This window comes from Copadichromis virginalis, linkage group LG8, assembly GCF_057382275.1.
Source record: "Copadichromis virginalis isolate Kocher_CV1m ecotype Utaka linkage group LG8, C_Virginalis_male_GT1.1, whole genome shotgun sequence".
Taxonomy (NCBI): domain Eukaryota; kingdom Metazoa; phylum Chordata; class Actinopteri; order Cichliformes; family Cichlidae; genus Copadichromis; species Copadichromis virginalis.
In genome coordinates this window covers 24,574,464-24,600,832 of record NC_140625.1, presented here as the reverse complement: position 1 = coordinate 24,600,832, position 26,369 = coordinate 24,574,464, and the positions used below count along the sequence as shown (strand labels likewise).

The 26,369-nt window shown below is 38.8% G+C and overlaps 1 protein-coding gene and 1 pseudogene across 1 annotated transcript in view; both read right to left on the bottom strand.

The window, feature by feature from the left end:
• Positions 1–26,369, bottom strand: part of sdk2b (sidekick cell adhesion molecule 2b) — a 302,311-nt gene that overhangs the window by 254,563 nt on the left and 21,379 nt on the right. The window lies entirely within an intron of this gene.
• Positions 13,252–14,017, bottom strand: LOC146703485 (uncharacterized; annotated as a pseudogene).

Below are 26,369 nucleotides of genomic sequence, written 5' to 3'. Positions count from 1 at the left end.
GCAAGCGCTTTTTATGCAGTTTTTGCAAAGCTTTATGTGGAAGGAAACCGTGACCTAGGACAAGCTGATGGCATAAGATGTAAGTACAACTCCTCCGGTTTCATATGCAAAAAAAATTTTTGCGCTAGCTTACGTGGTTGCAGTGCTACCGGGATTTAAAAATAGTTACGCAAAACAGAGCGTGCCCGCTCCGATCGGCTGTAAAGGGTTAAAACTGCATTCTCTTTCACAGTGACCCTGACAAATAAGTGACCAAAGTCACAGTATGAGCAATTTGAAAGCTTTTTTTAATGTTCAAAACATTAAAAAATTGAATAACTGACAAATTTAATAAAAATACTAAAACTATCATAAAAAACTAAATCAACATCACCATTATGTCAAAGTCCATCTGTAGCATGTAAATTGGATTCGTGTTTCTGGAATATATGATTGATTGATTGATTGATTGGTAATTTATTTCAACATGTGAACAATAATATCATACTGGTACTTTTGGTCTTTCTGTTACTGATCTTCCCCATTATCACTAAGCATTGCGGACTAAAAAAAATCATCATGATTTTAAGATAAAAGCTGTGACTATTAGGTTATCAAACTACTATTGTGCTGGTACAGTCTTCTTTTTATTATTCTTTTTCTGCTTGGGCTCTTTAGCGTTCACGCAGTGAATCACCTGCCTCTATTTATTTCTATTACTACCGTCCTCTTCTCACACCAAACCTCCTCACGTATGGCTTCACTACATCCATGAATCTTCCCTTTCCCTCTTCCCTGGTGGCTCAACCTTCATCACCGGTCCAAATATCCACTATCCCTCCTCATCCTCCTCTTGTCCAAACCATCTTAATCTTGACTGTCTAATTTTGTCACTAAACTGCTCAACTGAACTGGCCTTCTAATATACTCAATTTTAATCCTGTCCATCCTGGTCACTCCCAATAAAAATGTTACCATCTTCAGCTCTGCCACCTCCAGCTCAGCCTTCTATCATTTTGTCAAACCCACCATCTCCAAGCCACACATCATAGCAGGCCTCACTGCAGTCTTGTAAACCTTTCCCTTCACTTTTGCTGCCATCCTTGTGTCACAAATCACCTCTGACACTAATCTCCACACACTCAACCTAGTCTACACTTTCTGTTTCACCTTTTTTTGCACTGTTCATTGCTTGGCTGTGTTTGTGTGAGACAATGAGGAGTATTTTTAGTTCAGCAGTTTCCAGTGAATCATTCCACAGAACAGAATATTACATGGGTCAACACATAATCCCCATTAAGCCCAGCTGGCAATTTGGGTTCTAGCATATTATTGTCTGTATAAATATAGAAGAGTCATCAGCATACTTTATAATTGAATATTCCACCATAGGGTAAGAAGGAGAAGGGAAGCGAACCAAGCAAGAACTCCTGTCAAAGCCAGTAAATGCCAGCTGTCAGGAACTGTATTTCTGTCAATTTAACAATTAATATATCAAGGTATTTAATCTCATCCACCTTCACTACCTTGGCTCCTTCCATCTTCATCTCTCCCTCTCATTCATGCACATGTATTCTGTCTTGCTTCTGCAGACTTTCATTCCTCTGCTCTCCAGTGCATACCTCCACATGACTAGGCTTTTTCCTGTTCCATACTCTAACTACACATGACAATGTCATCTGCAAACGTCATACACAAAGATGTTCTAAAGAAGGAACCAAGCAAATGTCATAACTTTACTACTATATTCTGCACAGTTATGCACAAAAGAGATGTCTATAGTCTAATAACTATAGACACATCTGTCTGTGTTAAAAGTGATTTGGGACTCTCTGGCTGGTTTACCATTACTGTCTATAGTTGAAAGTAAATCTCCCTCTCTCTCTCTCCTCTGACCACCAACAGTATGTCTGCACCAATGTAGTGTGTGATGCACAGCAACAACTCTGCTGCCCCATCTGTGCTGCACAATGTGTGTTATACTGCGTCGACAACCACATAAATTAAATGGAATCCATATTGTACGCTGTTATCAAAGTACACTAATTTACATGGCCTTATGTGTCTAGTAAGTCTATGGCAGGGCTGTATCAATATCTTGAGGGAGCATATTAGAGAGTTGGATCTGTATATAAAAAGGACATGTACCAAATGGCAGGTCGTTTTGCAATCGCTCAACGCAAAGGTTCTAGAAATCTTCTAACATGACCTGGTAATTGATTGGGTTAGGGCCACAGCAGCAACGTTCCTATCCAAATGTACTCTGCTACATGCAATGAAAGGCAAGAAAGAAATCTCAGATAAAAGGTCTAGGTTAAGCTACTGAGAGCTGGCCACATGTATGAACTGATGTACTGGTTGTAAGAAACAGATCAAAAAGAAGAGAAGCTGTGGATAAAATCCAAACTGCTTTGAGAACTCCCTTTTTTTTAACACATCAGTAAATGTAGCACAAGCTGCAACAACTCTGGCAATTTGTTAAAAGCGTGTTTGCAATCTTTCATGCATGATATTTTGTATAAAAACAATAAAACTCGTTCGCACTCATCACAATATCTCCAATGGTTTTGTGGTTGTATTTGGAACCAAAAAAATGTTCCTACAAGATTTACATCAAGTAGAAATTAACCAAATGGATCACAATGCGTTTCCAACCCTTCTCAGTGGATGAGAGTCTTCTCTTTGAAGTGGATAACGAAGCCCTTAAACGACTGCAGAAACATTCAAACGGCCCCTCCGACAGCTTTTTTGATTGATTTTTCATTTGTCCCAGATATTTCATCTCATTCCTTTCTGAGTCTTTAAATGATTAAACAAAATTTTCTCTCTGTATTTCTTTGTCTCTTGCCTTTTTTTTAAACTTTGCCTGTTTACACAGCCCAGGCAGAGGGATGACAGCAAGCGACAGCTCACATAAAAACTATGTTGTCCCAATTTTTGTCTGATAATATGTTTTAATTTAACTTCCCTCATTAGAAAAGCGTCAGGGTGATAAATATATGTGGCTTGCTCGACACAAGAGTAATTTACACAAGGATATTAATAGATTCATCATCCAGGCTTAAGCACATCAATTATGAAAGGCCTGTAACCTGAGAAAAGTAAAAAAGAGCCCCACTGAAATGTTGATGAGAAATATAATTACTGCAAGTACAGCGGAGGCAAAACAAACACATTAACAATCAACTATAAACACTGAATAATTAAATCAAACTGTGTATAAATAAATATGCTTATTTATGGACATAAAGTTTCATAAGTACTTAGAAGTAATTAGAAACTGCTTTCTGGTGTTTTGATTAATCACACAGTGTACATGGGGGAATTCATATTTTATCAGTAAGACATGTTGTGTTTGCACATCTGCTGCAGTGACTGCGATTGACACTGCTGTCAAACTAGTGTAGCTACTTCAAGCAATACCACAAGAAAGTCTAATCAAGCTTAAAAAAACAAAACTTATGTTACTTAATTTGGTCAGCTATATTTTATTCTGCCATCACCAAAATTCAGTAGGATTTTTGTTCCAGTGACAATGAAATTTGATGGTTTAACAAACTGACTATGACACTCACCACAGCGAAGACTTCTTGAGCACTGTTTTAAGTTTCACAGAACTTAAAGTAGCAAGGTGGCATTTACATTTCAAAACCATATCTCCTTAAACCATTTTTTACTCTTAAAACCTAAAAAAAAAAAAGCACTCAAAGTGGGCTTCAGCTTTGTCATTTCCTCATGAAGCTAGTGGCCTGTTAAGGTAAGATTTTGAGAGTATTAGAGGCAGTCAATGATCAAACTGAAGGAACACCTGAGTAAATTTGATGAAAAAGGGAAAAAAAAATAGCCAAACAAGAAGCCATCTGAAGGATGTGTTCTGTTTGAAGAGAAAACACAAATGTACCAAAAGGAATCATCTGCGTTCGAGAGTCTAACCTCTGGAACACGAGAGGTCACAGGCCCAGCAGTGTAGCTCTTCGGGTCATGTGATGGTAGTGAGACTTTTGGTCCTTAGGGAGAGCAGCTTGACCTTGGGCCTGAGGGAAACCCCTCTTCAAGGGTATCAAATGACTGAAGTGCGAGGGGCTTAAGGAATGTAGGGAATTTAAAGCGTGGATACAACGGAAGAATAAACTGAATGGAGGAATGGATGTTTGGGTTTATGCGGACTACGGGTTGTGGATGTATTGGAATAACATATATGCTTCTAATGAGGAATTTGGGTCTTGAATTTTCAGCTTATAAAAGAAGGCATGCACTGTTTGTAAAATAAGAAGGCATTTGTGGCAGTGATCATGAAATTGCATGGGGGGAGTTTGAAGATCAGACACAAAGGAGTCACAGTAAAGCCCCAGCTGTTGCAACAGAAACACGCACAGCCTGTTCTGGGCTCCAAGATGCCCCTGAAAACATGCCAGACATGGATAGAGGTAAGTCTCTCAGGGCACCATAACTCCCCCAGTCCATCCATTCTGTCTCAATACCCAGTTGTCACCGGATGCCACGAGGCCTGATGTTGATGTGGGCCAGCCGTGTCCCTAGAGGTCTAGTGTTCAAACTGCTTCTCATATGTCTGGTTCACCCTTGCTGGACACATCCTCATTTGAGTGCCCTCTATTACAGTACAGGCATTGGTATTTAAATGGGGAAGATAACAGCTTGCTTGTCATACTGTTAGATAGGTGACCTACTTAGGAAGAGGACAGCACAGAAAAACTGGATTTTGAATAAATTGAGGAAACAGAATACTAAATCAAATGTGTGACCAAGTTGCCACGGAAATTGTGCCCAGTGGAGAAGATTATGGGGAGAAGGGAAGTGAAGAGAGGGAAGAGGCATAGAGGAAAATTGTCACCTATCGTGGAAGTGCTACCGAAAAATAATACATTGACAATAAGTGATTTCTGTCTCGTGTAAATTCCAGGCGAAGGCAGCTCATTTGGTTCCCCGGAGCCTATGAATTCATAATGCCTCTCATGCGCACCTCTAGATGTCAAGAGTGTGAGGGGAAAATAACTGAGCCAATTTCAGCCAATACTAACCTCCTGCAGACACAGTCTCTATCTCTGCCGATCACTCCTTCACACACACACACACACCTGACATGTCTACTGCTCTCTGCCAATTCTTTTCTCTCCCTTCACAAAATGCTTGGCATATTCTTTAATCCCGTTTTGGAACGGGATGGCATTTACAAGTCAACTTATACAGGACTTTTATCTGAGGTAGCATTGGGAAAGTTGACAGACTAATTCTGACTAGAGTAGAAAAGTTGTCTTTGCTGCCGGGTGCTGTGTGTATGCCCGTCTTCCTGCAGTTTTCATTGGCGAGGCCCTCCAAAGAGGGGTGAGGCAAAAAAGATGGAACCTGAAGTTCGTACGTCAACCAATTTCTAGGCTCAGCATGCTGAGAGGAGGCCTACTTAATTCTGTCTTTGCATCATCAATCTCACTGACTTCTTTTTTGTCTGTTTTTTCTTTGCCCTGTTGCCTTTATGTGTGCCCTCCATCCTTATCTCTCTTTTGCCTTTTTTGCCTGCGCCTGATCCCCTCACGCACTCAGCTGGTACAACTATATATGTGTGCATAAGAGAGTGTGTGTTTCTGTATTTTTTGCTTGTTTAGGATTTTATATAACCAAGTCATTGCTGAAAAATGAAGGGAATGTTTGCATACATGCATGGGCATATAGTAAATGTACAGAAACATTTCATCTGCCCCAAAGACCTGCGTGTCTCCAGGCATGTGCTCTGCCCTCTCTCCCACTCCTTTCAACATAGCCTAATAAATGCAACTGTCATTCCTGATCTGCTTCCAGTAAAAAGGAGCTCACTTCTCTTTGACACCGTGCTGCTTACAGTAAATTCCTTCATTTAAATACCTTCAACCAGGAAATCCAAAAACAGAATGAATGACTTGCGAATGAATGACTATGCACAGCAACCGCTGTGTAAATATTCTGGCTGTGAAGTATAAGCACAAGTGGGTTTGATGGAATGACATGCGATTTTCAACAGGGCAAATTTTAATACATGCAGAGTGTAGGACATGTGTTCTAAGCAGTGGAAGACCTGCGGAGAGAGAAAGCAGCCAGAGTTGTGCGGCAGCCTGAAGCTTTCTCCATCCTCTCTCTGGCCACTGTATGCTAACAGAGAGGCCACACCCAGTCCAGCGCCAGACAGGCAGTCTGCCCTGACTTTGTGGTCTAGCTGCCTGACTATATATGGAGATTAAATAGCAGGGTTGAGCCTTCACCCCCTTGAAAGGCCTTCGGGGAGAGGCCTCAAAACCAACCGAAACCTTAAAACAGCTTGTAAAAAGCCACTTCCTCAGAGCCAAGATTATTATAGCGCAGAACAATGCAACTAGGCAAAATGACTAAAAAAAAAAAAAAAAAAAAAAACAGGAATGAAGAAGATGCTTTCTGCTGTACTTAGCAGCTAACATTTGTTATCCGCAGACAGACACTTTTCTTTGTAACTTCTAACTTTTTTAGATTTTATAATAGACATAATAACAATTTCAATGTGAAAAATCATCATATTAAAACTCCCAAATCGCATGTCTACCATAAAAAACAATTTAGTAAAGGGGCCCTAGTGTTATTGGGTATTACTGAGCTAATCAGCAGATCAGCCACGTCAGCATATGCATTCAATTCCTTAAATCAGTTTACAATGATAAATGGCAGCCATTTAGGCCCACAGCTGCTCCTGTGCTGAGTGCTGCCCACATGTTTGTCTTCGTCTCAGTCACTGCTGGAAAGTTGTTTTCTGCGAGACAAATGGGAGAGATCACCGGCGACTGAAGGCAAGACAAAAGGCAAACACTATTAAATTGCCCTACCCAAGAGTCACTACATATGATTAGATTAGATCACTTTCTAGTGTTTGGAGGATAAGCAATATGTGTTCTGTGTAAGTCCACCTGCAGCCACTAAGAGAAACTGGCAACTACAGTTAGAGGAAATTGATATGTGTAACCAGAGAACAGAGCTTCTCGGGTCCCCATTTAATGAGTTGCCATTATGCCAGCTTGCACCGAAAAACAGTTTAAGTTTTAAGCCAGAATAAGAGAACAGCCAACAAAGACAATAGAATGATGATTGGGATCCCCATTCAAATGACAAAGTGAATGTGAAAGAAAGCAGCTACACTTCACTGAAACATGTTGGCAACTACGCTGGTTACACGGCAAGATTTTGTGATGGTTATCACAAGGCATTTTGTTCTAATCGCACTGCAGTCAGCTGTTTTTCTCTGCTGTTTGTCTATCAGTAATGAGGGACTCAGCAGCAGCAATCAAAGAGACTCTTATTGTGTTTGTGCAAAAAACAAGAGGTCTTTGTTGGTTGGATCAGGTTGAATCACATTAGGGATTTTCATAAAAGCCTTTGACATCTGGACCAGGGGCAGCGAGGTCTTTGTCTGTGACTCCAATTTGAGTAATGGGCTCTCACACTGTTCCAGAATAGGATATCAGCAGTGTGTCATCGAGGATCTGCTGTCAGAGCCAAACCAAAAGGCTCAATCTGTATAGTATGCAAATAGAAACAAATTATTTATCCTTTTCCTAAACTGTTGATGCATTTCTGAAGGATGCAATTCAGTTGGTTTACCTTTACGTACCGTATCTGTGTCTCCATATATCATACTACTGTTTGGACTTTTATGCAGACTTTAATTCTTTGAAGTCATGATTAGGTTAAAAATTGGCTAAGGTTAGTAGGATATTCAGAGCAAATGTGCAAATACTGGTTTCCCAGTCTGAAACTGTTAACAAGGAGGTCTACTGTCAGGTTATATAAATGATCACACTGAAAATGTCTCACATTTAAGTCAGGAAAGGATTTCAAAATTCATAAACCCGTTCTCAGAACTTTTTGATCAATTGTTATACAGTACACATTAAAATTGAGGGAAACATTTAAAAACATAAATGATGACATGTATGAAGAAGACATTTACATCTTCTAGATTCATTCTAGGTTTGTGGTACTGACCATTGTACGAAAGATGAGATTTTCTTAACTCAGATCCTTTCATTAAATCGTGTGCTGAGAAGACAGGTTGATTTGATCTTCTGGGATCAAATGGAGGCTAGACTGAATATTTATGAGGAGCAGTGTATCGCAAAATTTGCAGAAAATTGATCTGTTGTATTTAAAGCACAATCAGGGAGCCAGAAGTGGCAACCTCTAAATGATCAATGTATCAAACTTACTCTACTGAGAGCTAGAAGGAAAGTCTATAACACTTATAGTATATAGTCACAGAATAATTTACTAACTAAGGAATATAAAAGTCAATCAATTAAAAAGTACTTTTAAAGATCATTGCATATTAGTGATATCTACACCACTTCTTAGCTTGGGAGAATGGGCCAAATGTTTGGCATGGGCTATCACCTACCAGCTTTTCAAGGTTGAGAATGGAAAACAGTCCAGTCTGATGACAGCAGTTTAGAGATATCAGTACCTGAGCCTGGCAGGCAAACAGCAGAGCTCATGATTTGAGAGTGTTTTAAATTTACAGTGAAAGATAGCTGTGGGAATCATCATGTCGGGGAGTTTTTTGAAACTCTGGAGTTGGGCACCTGCAACAACCTAACAACACCATGACTAAAGTAGACTACACACCCTAATTTATAGGTCTATAGTTAAGTAGTTATATAGCAGACAGACTGAAAACTATGTAATATAGTTGATAACCAAAAAAGTAGGTAGGGTCAGCATCAGTAGTATCTTTGGGCAGAAGCTGGAGTATAGAGGGAACCCACTCAGGCACAGGCAGAACATGGTTGAGTCAAATCCTTGACCTTCTTGCTGTGAGACAACTGTGCTAACTACCACAACACTGTTTCCCAAAGAAAACTAAGAAATGCAAAGCATTCATCAGTGGCTTTAACATTTCCTGCTGTCATTAATTAATAAATGCATCTGCTAAATAAGACAACAGTAATTTCCGCAAAGAAATATTGCAGGAAGAATAATGGAACAAGACAGAGGAGCACAGTGATTTCCATACTTTTAACCTTACTGCAGCGGCACACATCCAACTTCTTAGCAAGGTAACCAACTTTATTCACTGTAGCCTGTTTGCAGAAGTGTTGTCCGTAGCTACAAAACTGATTAAATGTTGCCAAACTCCTCTTAAAATAAGCAATATTTTTATACACTAGCAGTCTTAATGTTAGACTTTTGTACACCGTTATGTGTTTAATTGTTTAGTGGAACAAAGAAAAAAGAATATAATAGTGTTAGAGACCACTGGTCCAAGGTATCAAATCAGTCAGCAAAAACTTGCTACATTTCATATAGTTAATAAAGAAACAACAGAGCCCCTAAAATTGTTACATTAACCTTAAAAATCAGGGTTCTGTGTTATATTTTAACTATTTTAATTACAGCCTGTGCAAGTATCTAAATGAAAATGGTGACCAGGCCAGTGTACACGCTGGTTTATTTGTGATGGCCCAGTACAATAAAAACAAGGACTAACAAGTACTGATTTTTAATTTGTTAATTTATTTATTTATTTATTTACTTACCAGCAATTAAAAAATAGGTAAAATCATCATTCATTTTAGAGCAGCGTGTAGTTTGATCTCTGCTTCAGTTTCTTTAAAGATACAGATAGAGAGTGGGCTCAACAATGAATAGTTCCTCAATCACCAAGCATCCAAATAAACACCTGGTCTTGCACATAATTAATTTTGACATTTTATGCCCCCCAAAAAGTCACATTTTACAGTAGAATCATACCATACCAAGATTAATATTATGAGCACATTTGAACAGAGGTTTCCTAAACTCAAGCCTTCAAGTCAAGTTTTTTCTTTTTAATGCAAGGCTGGCTCTGGCAACAGATCCAGGAATTAGTTATTAACATGTGTTATGTTGATGTTTTCATTTTTATTTTTTAAACTGTGACAATGAAGTTTGCTTAGTGACAGATAGGTTTGCAGTAAATATTGCTGCCATGTCATGATACAATTGTAAAAAAAAAACAAAACAAAAAAAAAAACAACAACAACAACACAACTGTAGTCAACGTTTAGGCATTTAAATACATTAGCTCTCGTGGAGGGAAGAAGGGTGGGGCAGTGATTTTGGTTTAAAGTAAGGACATAATAGATGGTAACATAGAGAAAATACCATGTGATGACATGCAACAATTTGGAAGTCTGCAGCTTTACCCACATATCCATTTATTTGTGGCACACTGATTTTCTATTTTTGGAACTATGCACACAGCTCTTGCACACTCTCTCTGATATACTCCTAAACAGATGCAGTCGCACCTGCACCGTGACTCGTTCTTCCCCCACTGCACACAATCACCCTCCTCCAAGCTCACTCAGAGCTTTTACCCTGCAGTCACATCATGTCACATCATCTACATTATAGCATGATCTCCACTTAAACATTCAGAGATCAATTGGGTGTCTACAGTACTTTGCAAAGTTTGGGCAATAGTCTCTATAAACAGCTGAGCTTCATGATTCATTCAGTGATACTTCATAACTCATTCCGAAATCTACAATGTATTTTACGGCAAAAGGTGCAAGACATCCTGGTGCATTCAATCCATAAACTCTTAGTATTTTTCAACAAATCAAAATAGCAGAAACCTGTCTTTAGAGCCTATGAATACACTATCAAATTGTGACTATCATTTGTTATCAGTAAACTCCAAGTTACTCCAAGTACTCCAAGTTTGCAAGATGTGAATGACAAACATTTAATGCACTATATAAAATGACTATGCACAAGAAATTATGGCAATGATGTCTTATTCTTTTTAACGTTGACACGTTCTAAAAATCGATTTAAAAATGTATCCAATTGTTAAGAGCAATGGCAGCCATTCCCTCCTAACATACAATAACACCACAGTTATGAGGTATCACAAATATTCTATTTGGACAAAAGTACTGGCCACCTGGGTGGACATGATGGCCAACATTAAATAGTTCAATCCCCCCCATATGGAAAAGAAATAGTAAAAACATATATGATTTACTCATGAAAGTGGCCACTTTCTCATTACTTTCATATATATATTTTTAGTAAGTATCCAAAACATACAAGTTTCATTATATAATTTTTCAAGGGATCTTATATGTGTTTTCACTCTTGTATGCTTTTCATAAAAGTTTCATACAAGACAGATACAAACTTTATAAGATTTATATATATCTTTTCCATATGGGCCAGCTATTCTAGTTTGCATGTTGAAGTATCCTTAAGCAAGACACTAAACCCCAAGTTGCGCTACTGCAGTGTAAGCGTGTGAATGTTGTTAAGTGCTTTGGCATAGAAAGAAAACACATTTGAATGAATGGATGAATAAGGTTTGTAGTAAGGAAAGGGTTTTCAGCATTCAAAGCAAGTAGAGAAGCATAAGTACCAGTCCACCTACTGTACAGGAGCTTGACCATGAAAATCTTATTACAGTACCACACTTGAATTAAGACAGCTCTCGAGAGCGACCCATTCAATCAACCAAACAAGACTTAAGCTCATGATTATAGAGAAAAAGCACTACATAAAACCATATTATAAATATAATCGACAATGAATACAAATATAATATTAAAGAAAGCAGAATTAAAAGAAACCAGTTTCCACATAAATATTTCAATCAGTGCTTTTGTAGATAAGCAACGGGAACAACTGACAGTAGGATTTGTGAGTGCTGAAATGATTATATTATAAAAATGAACATTAACTTTCTCAATAGTGCTTTAAAAGTGCAAACACCTGCACTTACAAACATCTGACTGGTATTCCCCCTTCTGGGTATTTTAAGAAGGATTCATCATCATCATCATCATTCGTTTGATCAGTAATAAAATGGCAAAGGTATTTCACCTTTTTATAAACTTTAAGAACATTGTCTGGCAGTTTAGTTTAGTCTTTTATCGTGCTTGGTTCTATATATCAAAATAGCACTTTTACTAACATTGTACTTTATATGATTTTGCACACCTATTAAGTACATATATTGAGCTGCTGTAAACCAACATTACCTGAGCTGAAAAGGTAAGGTTGGTTTACTGTGGTTTATCAGTGTTTCACCTAGCAGACATCCAGTGTTACAGACTCTTAGCTACATCCCTGGCGTCGTAACACCCAGGAACTCATTGTCATTTTAATTTACCAAAAAGTTTCCAGTAGTTTTCTCGATCAAAAGCTTTAGAAGCATCAATAAAACAGATGACGACAGATGGATCTTTGACTCAAGTTAATCATTTCTTTAAGTGTATATATACACATGTTAGTACCATGCTTTTGCTTGAAGCCAAACTGATTATCCAGAGAAGAGATATGCACACTCACTCTATCAGGCAGGATCCTTTTTAGGATCTTAGATAAAATTCTGGATAGTGCAATCAGCCTATAATTTTCCAGACAGCTCACTTTCCAAGCTTTTAATAACTGGGACTAGCAAAATATGCCATGGGTCATAGAACCAGGGAAACAAAGAACTAAAAGAGGAGCTAGCCTTAAACTAGCATTTTAGATGTCCTGCAGTATTGTGATTCAAATCACTCTTTACTATCAAATAATTTATGAATGGCTTCATATACCTCATGTGTCAATATACTTATAGGTTCATCACTGATGTCAGAATCATCCACATATCGTTAACTTTTTAACAGCTGAACAATGTACTGTAATGCTGTTTCCATAATGCTGTAATATCTGCCCCAGATACACCTTCAACCGTACACGGTAGAGGCAGTTTGCAATTATTAAGAGCTTTTCCCTCTTTCTAAAAATCTGTGACATTATTTCTCAGCATTTTCCTGGCCATAGAATCTGTCCTCATAACTTACTTATTTTTAGATATAAAACGAACAGCAAACTTATATCAGGCATTTGCAAGCTTTTTCTGTTCAAACTCTGGGCCTTGCTTAGGTCTTACAGCTATGGCCCAAAGTTTATAAGCTTCCTTTTATGCTTACGTTGGACATCAAACGATTTACCACTTTCATGCAGAGCAGCCACTATATCGTCATACATGGAACAAAGTTTACGTTTAAGCTCAAGATTCTTACATTTGACATCCTTGCCTCTATAATAAATGTTGTTTAAATATTTATCTGTCTTATTATAACAGGCCAAGAAGTCATGTTCATAAAGGCTGACCAGTCTAATTTTACACTGGTAGTATTATTAGTGACATGATTCTTTCCCATTTTTTCTGGCAATTCTTCAACATTTACAGTAAAAGCTAAATTTATATGGTCTGACACAGCTATCCAATACTTAATACTTTTCTAATGTTGCATTCCCAGCTGTACTGATGCAATGATCCAGCCATGATGTAGTATGCCAAGCTTCACTTATATATGTGTGGCTCTCTGAGCAGTAGCACTTCGCTTGACAGAATAAGATAAGCATCTTCACAAAAATAGATTAAGTGGTTAGCAAACAGCCTAGAACTGCCATCTGAAAGATCAGCATTAAAATCACCCACAACATATATACTGTACTGTACTGTTATCTTGAACAAATGCATTAATAAGAGCAAGCCTACTAAGATATTCCTCCTCATTTTCACACATTTCAAAGGGGGTATAAACATTAAGGATGACAAAACTATTGTTATTCTATGTATACTGTATACCAATACACCAGTGTACATCCAGCATCAGTTTTTTGTCCCAGAGCACAGCCTGTAGTCTGTCTCTTACTAGCTGTGTTTAGATCTGTCCCCACAACCAAAAAAATTGGCTCAAGGTTAGTTAGGTTTTCCCAAGTCTTGTTTAGGTAATCATGTCTCTAGCAAACATAAAATGTCACATTCTGCAAGCAAACTGTCCACAACAGTACATCTAGCTTTATCCCCTGCACTCTGTCTCAAATGCAGGCCAACACAGTTGTAAGACAATATCCAAAGAGGTTGCTGTATGGTTGGTGATATGTCAACACCAGGGGACACAATTATTCCCCCTGCTGTATGCACTATGTTGCGTGGTTCATGATAATACCAGACCAGAGCCCCTTTAGGCCAGAGTTCGGGGTTATACATTTCACTAACGTCATTATATTCAGCAGTGATGTTCAAAGAGCTGAACCTGCTCCATATATTGACAATTTGGCATCTCTGCTGACTCTTGAGTCTTTAAGATACTGATGAAGCGTTTTTGCATCTACATCTGAGGCAAATTTACACAAATTTTTCATAATTACTAATTTAGTCTTTACAGTTTTTAAAGTACTCACAATTCCAGTGCCAATCATAGATGCAGTTCCAGGCCCCTCGTTGCGTCCAGTGGTGCCAACATGCATTTCCGAACCTGAAGCAACCTTTTCCATCGTTCAGCGAGGTGTGGCCCTTCTTCACAACTTTACTCCATTTTGGAGAACATGTAAAGAGCTGTTGATCTTTTGTCATAGCAGTTTCTATGTTAGGACCAGAGGCTATCATCGGAGCCTGATATTGCCCACAAACCAAAATCTCTGGACAACACACTGACTTATCACTCATTTGGATCCTGCCAAGCCTCCAGCTCCCTGTGTCCTGGCCAGATCGCCTTTACTTTGACTCCCCCGCAGCTCCTCAAAATAATTCCCCAGAGGAAAGTGAGAAGCGGTCCTCGGTCCCTGAGCATTCAGAGTAGCAGCCCCAGCCAGCACGTCAGACTGACACCAAAGAACAGTCACACATTGGTTGACTTCCACAGCGCCAGGCCGAAGTTGTTCACAAACATCCACCTGAAGTTTGACTACACGTTTCAAAGCACCCAACTTGGCACACAGCTGGTCCATTCGCTGTAATAAACAACAGCTATCCAAACTGGAGTATGCAACAGGCAGCAGATCATCCAAATGATGAGAGACAAATCCAGGGATATTCTCCCCACACTCATTCAGCACCTTAAGGCAAAGTGTCATATTGCTGATGTCCATATGCTGTCCACACTGCTGTTAGGTAGCAGGACACAGCTTAAACATAACTTTTGTGTGATCAATGTGTTCGTGGCCAACAACACAATTTCATCCTGACTTAAAGTTTTGTTTTTACCACAAGGAAGTTAAGTAGTTCATCCTCCACAATTACCCTGCCGTTAGTCATGCTGGTTTTAATCGAGACCTGCTATAGAGATCAGTCAATCGAGACCTGGATCTGCTACACCACCATCTGCTGCATCCACCATCTTGCATCAAATCTTCTTTCTTCACATTTGTGAAAAATTCTTTCACAAATGTTTGAAAAGCCAAACTTTTGCAACGGGGACTATAACACCTAAATTCAAAAATGAAGCGATAATATCCATATGGTGTAGAATCTGACTCTTGGGAACTGTGCAGTGTAGCTGTACTTTACAGACTGCACACGCCTGATGAGGAACATAAACTTCAAAACTCTTCCATTGAAAAACAAAAAACCTTGAAATTTAAATCCTACAAGATAAACTCGGTGCATTTTTCATTGCAAACAATGTGCAGCAGTCACATTGTTTTTGTCTTTTCATATCTCCAGGATATAGTGCTTAGACTTCTTCAACAAATATGTAAAAAACATATTACAACAGAAAAAGAAAATCAAAATCAAATCCCCACAATATTGCCTGCAAAGGCGAGATAAATCTGATAAATCACATTATTAACTATTGTGTGTATGTGACAAGGCTATCTTCTTACACTAAGGCCGATCAGCAAGCACTCCAGCGGGTGGTGAAAGAAGCTGGCAGAATTATTGGAACAAGTCTGCCAGAGATCAGTAATATCTTCCCCACTCGCTGTCTGAGGAGGGTGCACAGTATCCTGCGGGACCAACATCACCCTGCGCGCCACCTTTTCCATCTGCTGCCCTCAGGGAGAAGGTACAGGTCTATACAGGCCAGAACATCCAGACTGGCCAACAGCCTGTATCCACAGGCTGTGAGGCTCCTGAACTCTCTGCCCCCCTCTCACGGACAATAACCATATCCAACTTCTTAATAGCAATGAACTGGTCTGCATTGGTGCATCATATCTTTATTCTCTTCCCCCTCCTGCCCCCCCCCCCTCTTTCTTAAATAGATAACTATCATATCTGATATCATATCTCACAGTACAATAATATTGAATGGGTTGCATTGTTGTATTTTGTCATGTTTCTCAGGTCTTTGTCTGAATTTCTACGAACATTATTGCTAAGGATTGTCTTATTGCATTGGAGTCACACTGGGTTAAATATGTACACTTGGGTTTTAAGGGGTATTTATTATTTTCTTCTTTTTTTTGGGGTTGTATGGAAGCCCCAAACGCAATTTCATTGTTCTTGACAATGACAATAAATAAATAAATACTAAATACTAAATACTAATGAAATAGAGCCTTGAAGAGCATTTTGAGCGTCAATAATTCTGAGATCTGGAACCAGTCTTCTTTTATTTATGCTTTAGGATTTTATCCATTAGCACTCTTATCTGCTGCCAAGGATATACCTTGTCTATCCAATGTTACAAGTCATTTTAAATGAATTTATTAGATATATACGCTTGAACACCTCTACTATCATCTATACAGTTTATAGGGAGCAATATAATGCCCAGCCTGAAAATAACCCCAACCACACTTCCATCTTTTTGTAGTGCATCTCTTTGTCTAAAGCAGGGGTTTCCAACTCCAGGCTTCAAGGGCCAGCATCCTGCAGGTTTTAGATATCACCCTGGGTCACCACACCTGAATCAAATGAATAGTTCATTACCAAGCCTCTGGAGAACTTCAAGATATGTAGAGGAGGTAATTTAGCAATTTAAATCAGCTGTATTGGATCAAGGACACATCTAAAACCTGCAGGACACTGGCCCTCGGGGCCTGAAGTTGGACACCCCTGGTCTGCCAGCTATTTGGATGACAGCCTATGTGAAGTCATGACCTACCACAGATCTACACAGGGCTCCAAGGAAGCCCACAAGTTGACTGGATTGATTTCCTTTTATTTTATGTGCCAAAACAAGCTCTGATATTCAGTTGTGCCACATAATGCTCTGCTCCACCATCTTTGCGTAATTCAGGATATTACATGCATTCTCAAATAATGAACATTTACTGATTCACACACATCCACACCCACAAACACTTCTGCTCGCTTTTAAATTTTGACAGAGCACAGGTGTGGCTTTCAATCTACTCACGTCATGTTCATTGGACAGTAATCTGTCTCTCTGCTCTTGAACAGCAGTACAGCAGATTTTGCTGTACTGGTTGATGGTTACAACAAACAGGTTTCACAGGAGATAAGTGCAGATTCCTTTGTCGTAGACCCAAATCTTGTTTGAGACCTATTATTGTAAGCATGTTGATTAATGATTAATTTTAATTTTTTGTCAAGGCACCTTGGATTGTGACAAAATGTTTTGTCACATTCATTCAAATGAGAGATTCTCGGCTGCTTTTGTGATATCAGCACACAGATGCTTTGTGCTGATATCACACTGTGTTTAAGACAATGTAAGATCTATCAGTCATTCTCTCTGACAGTAGAACCAAAACAGCAGTTCTAACCATAGCAACTGTGCTGCGGGAGAAAAGGCTGCACGATGTTAAGATGACAGGAACTTTTGACAGACGAGGAAAGTCAGGGAGTTTTCTGATTGGATAAGAGACTGCTCTGTGATGTTGGGCTCCTCATCCATAAACAAATACATGCTCCAGTTAAGATGCATCTTTGCCTTGTGAGGGGAACCTTCACGAATGCAAAGCACAATGGGAGCATAACACATCAAAGCCCTAATCTCGGTGATCTCCAGAGAGCAATGTCTTTCTTTTCTCACTTTCAAAAGTAGCATCTTCTCCCAAATGCTATACCCAAGTGAAGTTAAGAAAGAGCCTTAAGTACATACGGCTCGACATTGCATTCAAAACATGACTGCAGGTAATGAACAGAATTCCCAAATGATTTCACAGATCTACTTGTGAATTTGAGTATACAAAAGAAAGCTTACTCCTCATATGAGCATCGCAGAATTTAGCAGTTCAAAAACTGTTTGACTGACAAAATATTTTATAGATAGAGGTTTGCACTAGTCAAAAAAATAAATACAAATCTGAATAATACCCTTTAAGTGCTTTTTGCAGTTTTTATGACTGTTAAGAGACATTTTAAATACTAAGAACGTCAAGTAAGTTTAAGGGTTAAGTCTTTGTTGTAGATTTAAGAGTAGGTTTAAGGCTAGGACAAGGAGAGTTGCCAGATCTACTGAAACGGATCCAAATATCGTGCATGCATGTGTGTGCGTGTGTCATACTCAAAGCACTTTATCCCATTAGCTCAGGTTTGAGGACGCAACCACTCCAGAATAGCAATAGAATTTTGGCATCATTACATTTTATTCAAACTGAAAGCCGATGACAGTGTGGCATACTGTAAGCCTGATTGCAGACATTCACTTTGTCAAGCTTAATCAATCGTTCTCATTTCCACAGTGGTGGTCAATCAATAATAAAGCTAATTTGAGAGATTGTTGTTATGCACTTATGGGTTCATGAGCAAAACGCCACACAGATGAACAGTGATATGATGTGGTCCTGACAAAGGATTTTTCAGCTAAAAAAGTTCAGGTTTCACAATAATGATTACACTGGTAATTCATGATGTAGAAATATGTACACGGAATATAAATCTGTGTTCACATTAGGTTAATTGCATGTGTCATATAATAACAGAGTATTTAAAGCTAAAAAATGATCAATGAACTTGCAGATGTTGCATGTCATCATCTTAAGAATATCCTTTACTCTCTGGAAATGTTCCCTGTCAATGTATTTAGCAGCTGTCGATTAACCACAGTACTCGAAACAGACTGAGTCACTGGCTTTTACCACTTCTGGTAAGTTGTAATTAATTAATTAATTTGTTTATTTTTGGGAGAAGGGGGGGGGGGGATGTATTCTTTTTTTTTTTTTTTTTACATTATTTGTTTTTCCCTTTTCCCCCCTGCAACCAATGGATCAAATAATTTAGTCAGACAAAGCCAGTACTGATCAAATCGCAATGACTAATTTGTACTGATTTATTTAATTATATTTCCAATTGTGAACATATACCACCTGCTACATGATACATCTGTCCCACCCACCTGCTTGGGTCATGCTTCTATTAAGGTTTATTTCTTTCTGACATGAGCATTTCTAAACAAAAGCTTCAGTTTAATCTTTTCTGTTCAATACAAACAACAACAACAAAAAAAAAACCTCAACTTAAAAACTTTAGATTTAACTACATACTCTACAATAAAATGCCAGTAGTTTGATGATGATTGAGTTTAACAATAAGTCCTGTGGGAGAATGCATGAAAATGCTGTCCAATTTGAATGGTGAAGAGAACAACACTTGTTTAGCTAAGCGCCTTTGTGAAGTCTTCTAAAGCAGATTTTTATTTTCATACTTTGGTCAATACTGTATATGAGTAATACTTTATTCCCTACAGTGAAAACAAATAAATAAATAATAAGGAAAACAGGAAATCCTACATCAATTGACCCTAAACGGCAGCACTTTTGGCATTTTGTACTTAGTGTTGCATTGATTGTCTGCAAAATTCAGCATGCGCACACACCATTTTGTTCACTTGGTCTTACTTCGTGAAACATTAAGACTGGAATGCCGGAAACAGAAATGTAGGCCACAGTCTCCAATAGCAATTCCATTAAGGGAGAAAAAGAAATAGGCACAGTGCCATCAGAGTGAAAATCTCTGTAGAAATATGGAGTGTCGATGTTTCCATCAAAAACTGAACTGCAAGGTGTCTGAAGGGTCAGAGAGGACAGTGCGTGATGCGTTCCTCACATCTGTCCACTTCATTTGGAAGTTAGAGATTTTCTATCTGAGGTCTCTGTGGACATTGTGAGAGGTAAAATAAGGACCTGCTTTGGATGAAAGGAACAATACACTGGTGCGGGAGTTATATCTAAATTGTGCTCTATATATGTGGAATGCAGACAGGATTTGCTAACACGCTAACAATCCTCTCTTTTATCTTTGATGCTACCAATTCTTCCTCAGTCAGGTCTTTTCGCTGCTCTGCTGAGAGCCTATAACTAAACTGCCCTGATTTCTTTCTCTATGTTTCTAAGCCTTTCTCACAAGTTATCAGCACAAAACCACCCAGATGGGTGACTTTTGACCTCCAGCATTGACTACTTAAACCCCAGGGTGGAGAACTCTGGATAAACTACTCTCCAAAGCAGAGGTCTCACACATACAGGATTAAAATGCTAAGGAGCAAGTGAGTACATCCTTAGTTCATCCTCATCTGCATCTTAATTCTGCTTATAATGCAGTACCTGTATGTAGCGCTCATATAAGTTGAACAGATCGTAGTACTGGCACCTGCCACCTCACTAGAGGGGAGTTATGTGCCTAAAATGAAAGGCAAGAAAATGGCCTAATGAGTTTTATACACTGGGTCCCCTTGTGTTAGAAAGGAAAGAACAAAGCAGAATCCACAGCAGGGTGTTAGCTGGAGAGTCATATGAAGAAATGGGGAAAAAATAAGAAGGAAGAGAGAGGCCTGTGGGGTTCAAGAAACCTTCAGGGTGGACTGTGGGCCCATCTTTAATTGGCAGGCCAGTGTGTGCCTGGATGACCACCAAGCAGGACTACTGTAGCAGATATGACCAGAGGGCAATGTAGGCACACCACCACATGGCACCAGCTTCCTCCCAAACCACCATCCTAGCCCTTCCTGAGTCTTCCCACAATCCCACAGGCAATTCCATCTGCTTCTGTTGTTCCTCTGCTCTCATTAAGGAGGACTGGCTGGGGCAAAACACACTCAGACAGGACAGGTGCCAAGTTCTCCAAATATGCCATATATGGCAATGCATCTCATTGACCCAGTAGGGTAATATCCAACTCCAAATAGGCCTGAGGTTACAGTAGCTATTATTACAATCTGGATGGTTCAGCATCACTACTATTGAGACTATTCTAGAGGACATATTTATTATAATTTTGAAATTATTCACTTTCCTTGACAGGTATGGAAAATATGGAGAACTTGACGACATAGAAGATAAGGTGGAATATTTATCCTTATTTAATATTTATTGCATCAGCCTGAAACCAATATGGATTTTATTGTAGTATATTAGAAAGCAAGATAACGCTTTAGCCTGAAGAATTTACACAAAGAAGGAATTGCTTTGCAGGGAAATGAACTTTCAAGCTAGTGAAAACAACACTCTGAACATTACTGCTGTAGTCCAAACAAAACATAAGAAAATTCACTGGTCTGACTTCCCATTCCCCTCCCCGTCCTGAGGAGGCTGTGCACACACCAGCCATAAACACAGAGGGCATGGTGACCATCTATTGTCAAGTGTTTATTTCACTCCAGGATTACAGACAAAACAGGATGTCTATGGAATTTCTGAAATAGTCTGATTGGATTGAAAGCAAGGTGACAGTTAAGTGACATAAAATATAATGAAGTTCCAAGCCCAGTGACATATTCTTACTCGCTGATTAATAAATCCAAGATAAAAGCATGAATGAGAACCATAGGAGCCCAAGACAAGAGTTTACTGGCTTGTATATGACCTTGTTACAAAGCAGAAGTACATCTTCAAATTAGAAGTATAGGAGATTTTTTACAACTAATATTACATCTGTTTGTTAATATTTAGAATATTATGCTTTTATAAATATAAATTCCATATAAATCAATACATTACTGGACCGAGACTGTAAAATCCTTCTGACTAGGGATGGAAACTGATAAGTATTTAGTGATTCTCATTCCTTTACTGATATCACTTATCAGTTTGATTTGTTATTGATTCTCTTACTGATTCTCAATCGCTTTGAGAGCTGCCACCATCGCTAAGCAGCATATCAAAGACATTACATTTCATACTGCGTGGTGTAATGTTTGTGCCTGTTGGAGGTATTTCCCCACTTGGTTGTCAGTCGTCAGTGTTGAGATCATTACTCAAAAAATATTTCACATATTACACAGAACACTTTACTTAAAGTAATGCACTATGTTACTTAATTACTCCCAGGACAAATTAATTTGTTATACGACTATAGTCTCACACACAAAATAAATCCTTATCCTGATGAGAACGCACTGAGATCCTTCTCTTAGTATTTAGCTATGAACACAAAACTGTTTCAATCAAAGTGACAATTTCAGTATAGTCATTAGACACTGAATGGTTGATGGACTACAACAAAAACTTGGCAACACGATGGTAAAATGTTATACTTAAACAAAAAGTGCTTACAATAGCACTCTATTGGTCTGTTTCCAGTTGAGGGGCCATAATTGTTCAACTATTCCTCATAAGATTTCTGTTTCTTCCCTGCCCGAGTTTGCATTTGTTAAATGCATCAAAGATAAATGGCTCTGCTTCACTGGGCTCCTCCTCATGAATGAATAACAATGTTAATCAGTGAGGGCTTTTATCCTCTATGCAGTGCGTGTCGAATAAGAGCCGCTTGCTCACCTGACCCCTCTATCAATACAATCCAATAGTCTGGGCACTTTCTTTGTGTAGACAAATGTACCTGACCAACTCCAAAACACTAGTTCTAATTGTTTGTACAAACACTTTTTTCAGGCATGCACTTTTAGTAGTGCTAGAACTGGGCTGGGAAAACAAAAGGATTTGTGAAGATCCTCTTTGGGGCATGACAGCAAGCGTGGAGCTTAACTTAGATTGGGGTGAGGAGGCATGAATTATAGCAGCAGCTCTTTATCCCTTGTGTACCCTTTACATTACTCTTATTTTAATTAGTAGGAGAAGGTCTAAGCAATAGCATCTGTGTAAATCTTCACCAACTCACCACTTCATCCTAACTTCTCCAAGATCTGATAAATACCTGATTTTCCATTCAGCTCTCCAACTTTGACTTGCATATGTCATTTTTTTTTTCTTATAGTGCCCTGGATATTTTCCATCTGTCTGTTTTTTCTTTCCCCCATAGCTTTAAAAGAGAGGCCTGTCCAAGCTTAGTATATCAGCCTCATGGTCAAATGATAACAGTTAAAGCCTTGCTCCATATACACTGTGCTCAGAACAATATGTGTTGTTACTGATAGCCATGCACTGTGCCTTAGTGATCCTTTAACCAATAAAAACCATGTGACAATACAGGAAATAAAGTGTGTTCTCATTCTGAAATTAAGTCTGATTTATCCATGTTCCAATCATCTCTTTATTTGTTGAAGAGGAGTTTGTGTCAAATTAAAATTCACTTTATCACATAGATCCAATTTATGCATGGATTTGGTGCCGTTTTAAATTGTATTAATTATTAGCAAAGTGCACATATTCACATATCTTCAGTACTAGATCATTCCAACTCTAGATGTTTCTGTCTTGAACACCCACTTTCTATTTCAGGGTATCTTGATATACCCCAAGTGTGAGAGAATGCCTCTCATTTAAACATTCTAGCACAGAGCCTTGGGTGATGCTGTCTATGTCTAGCCTGAGGGCAATGATACGTGCTCATACATTTTTCACACCTGTAAGACAGATGAAGACCACATGGGCTGAACATGAGCAACTTCTCTAGACAGCACACGGTAGTGTTGTGATTTGGATTCTCCCATATGGGAGTAGAATTAAACCTCTTTAAATGTGAAAAAGCAACTCGGAGAGCCATTTGGGGGCAAAGAGGCATTGAGAGGGGAAAAAAAAGAGAAAACAAGGCAGCACATAAGAGAGGGGGAGATGGGAGGATGATGGAGATGGGAGGAAAAATATGCCTGTGGCTGGAAAGAGAAACCAAACTAGCTCATTACTGACCCAAGCACATAGAGAGGAAGAAAGGGGGCAAATAACAGATGAACATTGTGGATCAAAAATGGGAAAAAAAATAAAGAAAGATAACAAATAAAGAAAAAATATTTACAATTTTGCTGTTGTTACACAGTAGTATATCATTGTTATGGCGATTTCATCATTGTGACTGCAATATATTTTTGCAGTCCCCATGTCAGCTGAGCACACCCTGTTAGAGAAATTTGTAGGGTCCTCTAATGAGCAGCAGACCCTCAGAATAACAAACAAGCTTACTCTTGAATAGTACAACACAAAAAAATATGAAAGAAGAGCCGCCCCTTCATCCGATCGCGCGCACACACACACACACACACACACACACACACACACACACACACACACACACACACACACACACACACACACATAAACAAAAACAAATAAATGTTCCATTTTTAAATCTCTTCTTCTCAGACTGGTAAGTTAGTATCCATCCCATTTTTCTCCTATCTTCATTATTTAGTCTGCATTTCTGACCCATATTTTCTTTCTGTTGCACAAACCTGTTATTCACGGGTTCGCCTTCCTTCTTCTATATCTTTTTCTTTCCTCTCATCTTCCCCATCTTCGCTAGAACATAACAAGCTCACTGACTCCCGCTCTGTGTGCACCGGTGCTGTCCTGTTTTTTATGGGGTGACAAATTAGCCCAGTAGAGAACCATGCTGCCACTGCTGAGCAGTAAACAAGAAAGTTGCCAGAGTGGAAAAATACAAGGTTAGGTTCTGCAAAGGATCTCTTCACTTCCCTTGCTCTCCACACTGCTTCTTTCCTTGCTGCTCTTGCCTCCCTCTGGCCAGAGAAGCATGCCCGCTGTTTCCACATGGCTCGTGCCCAGCAAGCACAGCCATGGTGCAATGAGCCACAGCTTAACACCATCTCAGATACCGACAGTGTGATTGCCGCTAAGGAAATGGAGCAGAATGGTGACTACTGAAGCCAAAATGACAAGTCAACAGGCCTGAGAGTGGGCGATCACTGAGTAATGAAACCAATATTTTCTGCCAGTTTGGAAGTTAAGCAGGAGGCAGAAACTATAGCTTAACAAATCCTAACAAAAGAGGCATAAGCTGAGTATATCAGTATAATAAGATGGTGTTTTGAATAAATCTTAAAAATGCGATTTGTTGTGGTGGGACAAAATAACCCAGAAAATCAGTTTTTCAACAAAGGCTTCAGTAGAAGAGTTACAAAGTCAAGTTTGTGATGGATCATGAAGACCTGACCCATTAACCAACATTTCTCACTAACGTCCATGTATTTTATACCTATATACATGTCGCTATGTCTGCAACATTTTAATTTCTACTTTTGTTATAAATCAAAACTTGATCAGCAAACACTTCTCCTGTTCCTGTGTCTGTGTATTAGCATTAACCTTAAAAACCTTTGGATTCTACTAAATACAACACCAGAGAAAAGACAAAGCTTAGCACTGGAACCGCCAAGGGGGGTCATTTTGACCAATGGCATTTTTAAAAATCAAGGAAATATATAGTTAGAAAAAAGATATTTAATTACAGCAGGACTAACAAAGGGATGCATAGCTGTGATAGAGTGGGCTGAGCTGGTCAGAGGGCATGACTGAACAGTTGAAGAACTGGGCAGGTTGCTGGATGTGCACCTCTAGCTGAACTTAGACAAAAGTCAAGAGTGTGGAGAACAAAGCTGAGCAAATAAAGTGTCAAATTTGGACTGCAGCAGCCAAATCGAATAGGTTATTATAATTTAAACAAATTTCACAATTTATGCCCACTGCCACCATTGAGTGGAATGTAAGAAGCGTGCCCACAATGTGAGAAAGCAGAAATTATACACCATTTCATGCAGTAGACCATCAGACCATGATGGGACCTGAACTCTTACTAACCTTAAGGATTACATTTCCTACTAACCACTATCATATAGGCTAAAGTTTAAACAAGTGTTGAGTCATATAAGTAATTAAACCTTAATCACTGTTTGTTTCTCCCAGCATTTCCTAAATGTAACCAAAATGTTTATACATGAACAATAGTAACAGAACACAAGTCCAATATTGGCCAGTATCGAGTTTTGGTCAAAGAGCAGAGCGACTGATAACTGTAGTGAATCACTGTATCCCATTATATGTCATGGGTGGAAACATAGCATAGCTAAGTGTCAGTCTGCAGATTTACCATCCTTTGCATTGCATTTTATTTCATAAATCAATTTCCTGAGCATGTCTTTGAGGGCAGAGGGCATAGTAATAATCTCCCACGCAATGTTATGCCAACATCTCTTGCCTCTTTCCTCCTACTCAGGCTAACAAATTACAATCCAGCTCTGAAAACCAAATTATAATGAGTAAGCAAAAAGCCATTTCATGAAGTCCTAATGGAAAAAAGCAGCCCTTAGGGGAGGGGAAATATATTGTAGTTCAGAAGGTGCCACAACAATCCCACATTTTAATGGTGAAATCTTAATTATTCAGAAATGGTGCCATGGGGCAAAGAAGCCATAACTGGGGCTATGAAATTATAGGTAGGACACATATGTTGTGGCAATTAATGTAAATACATAAATGTAAAAAAAGCATGAAAGCTCGTATAACCAGTGTTAGACAGAGAT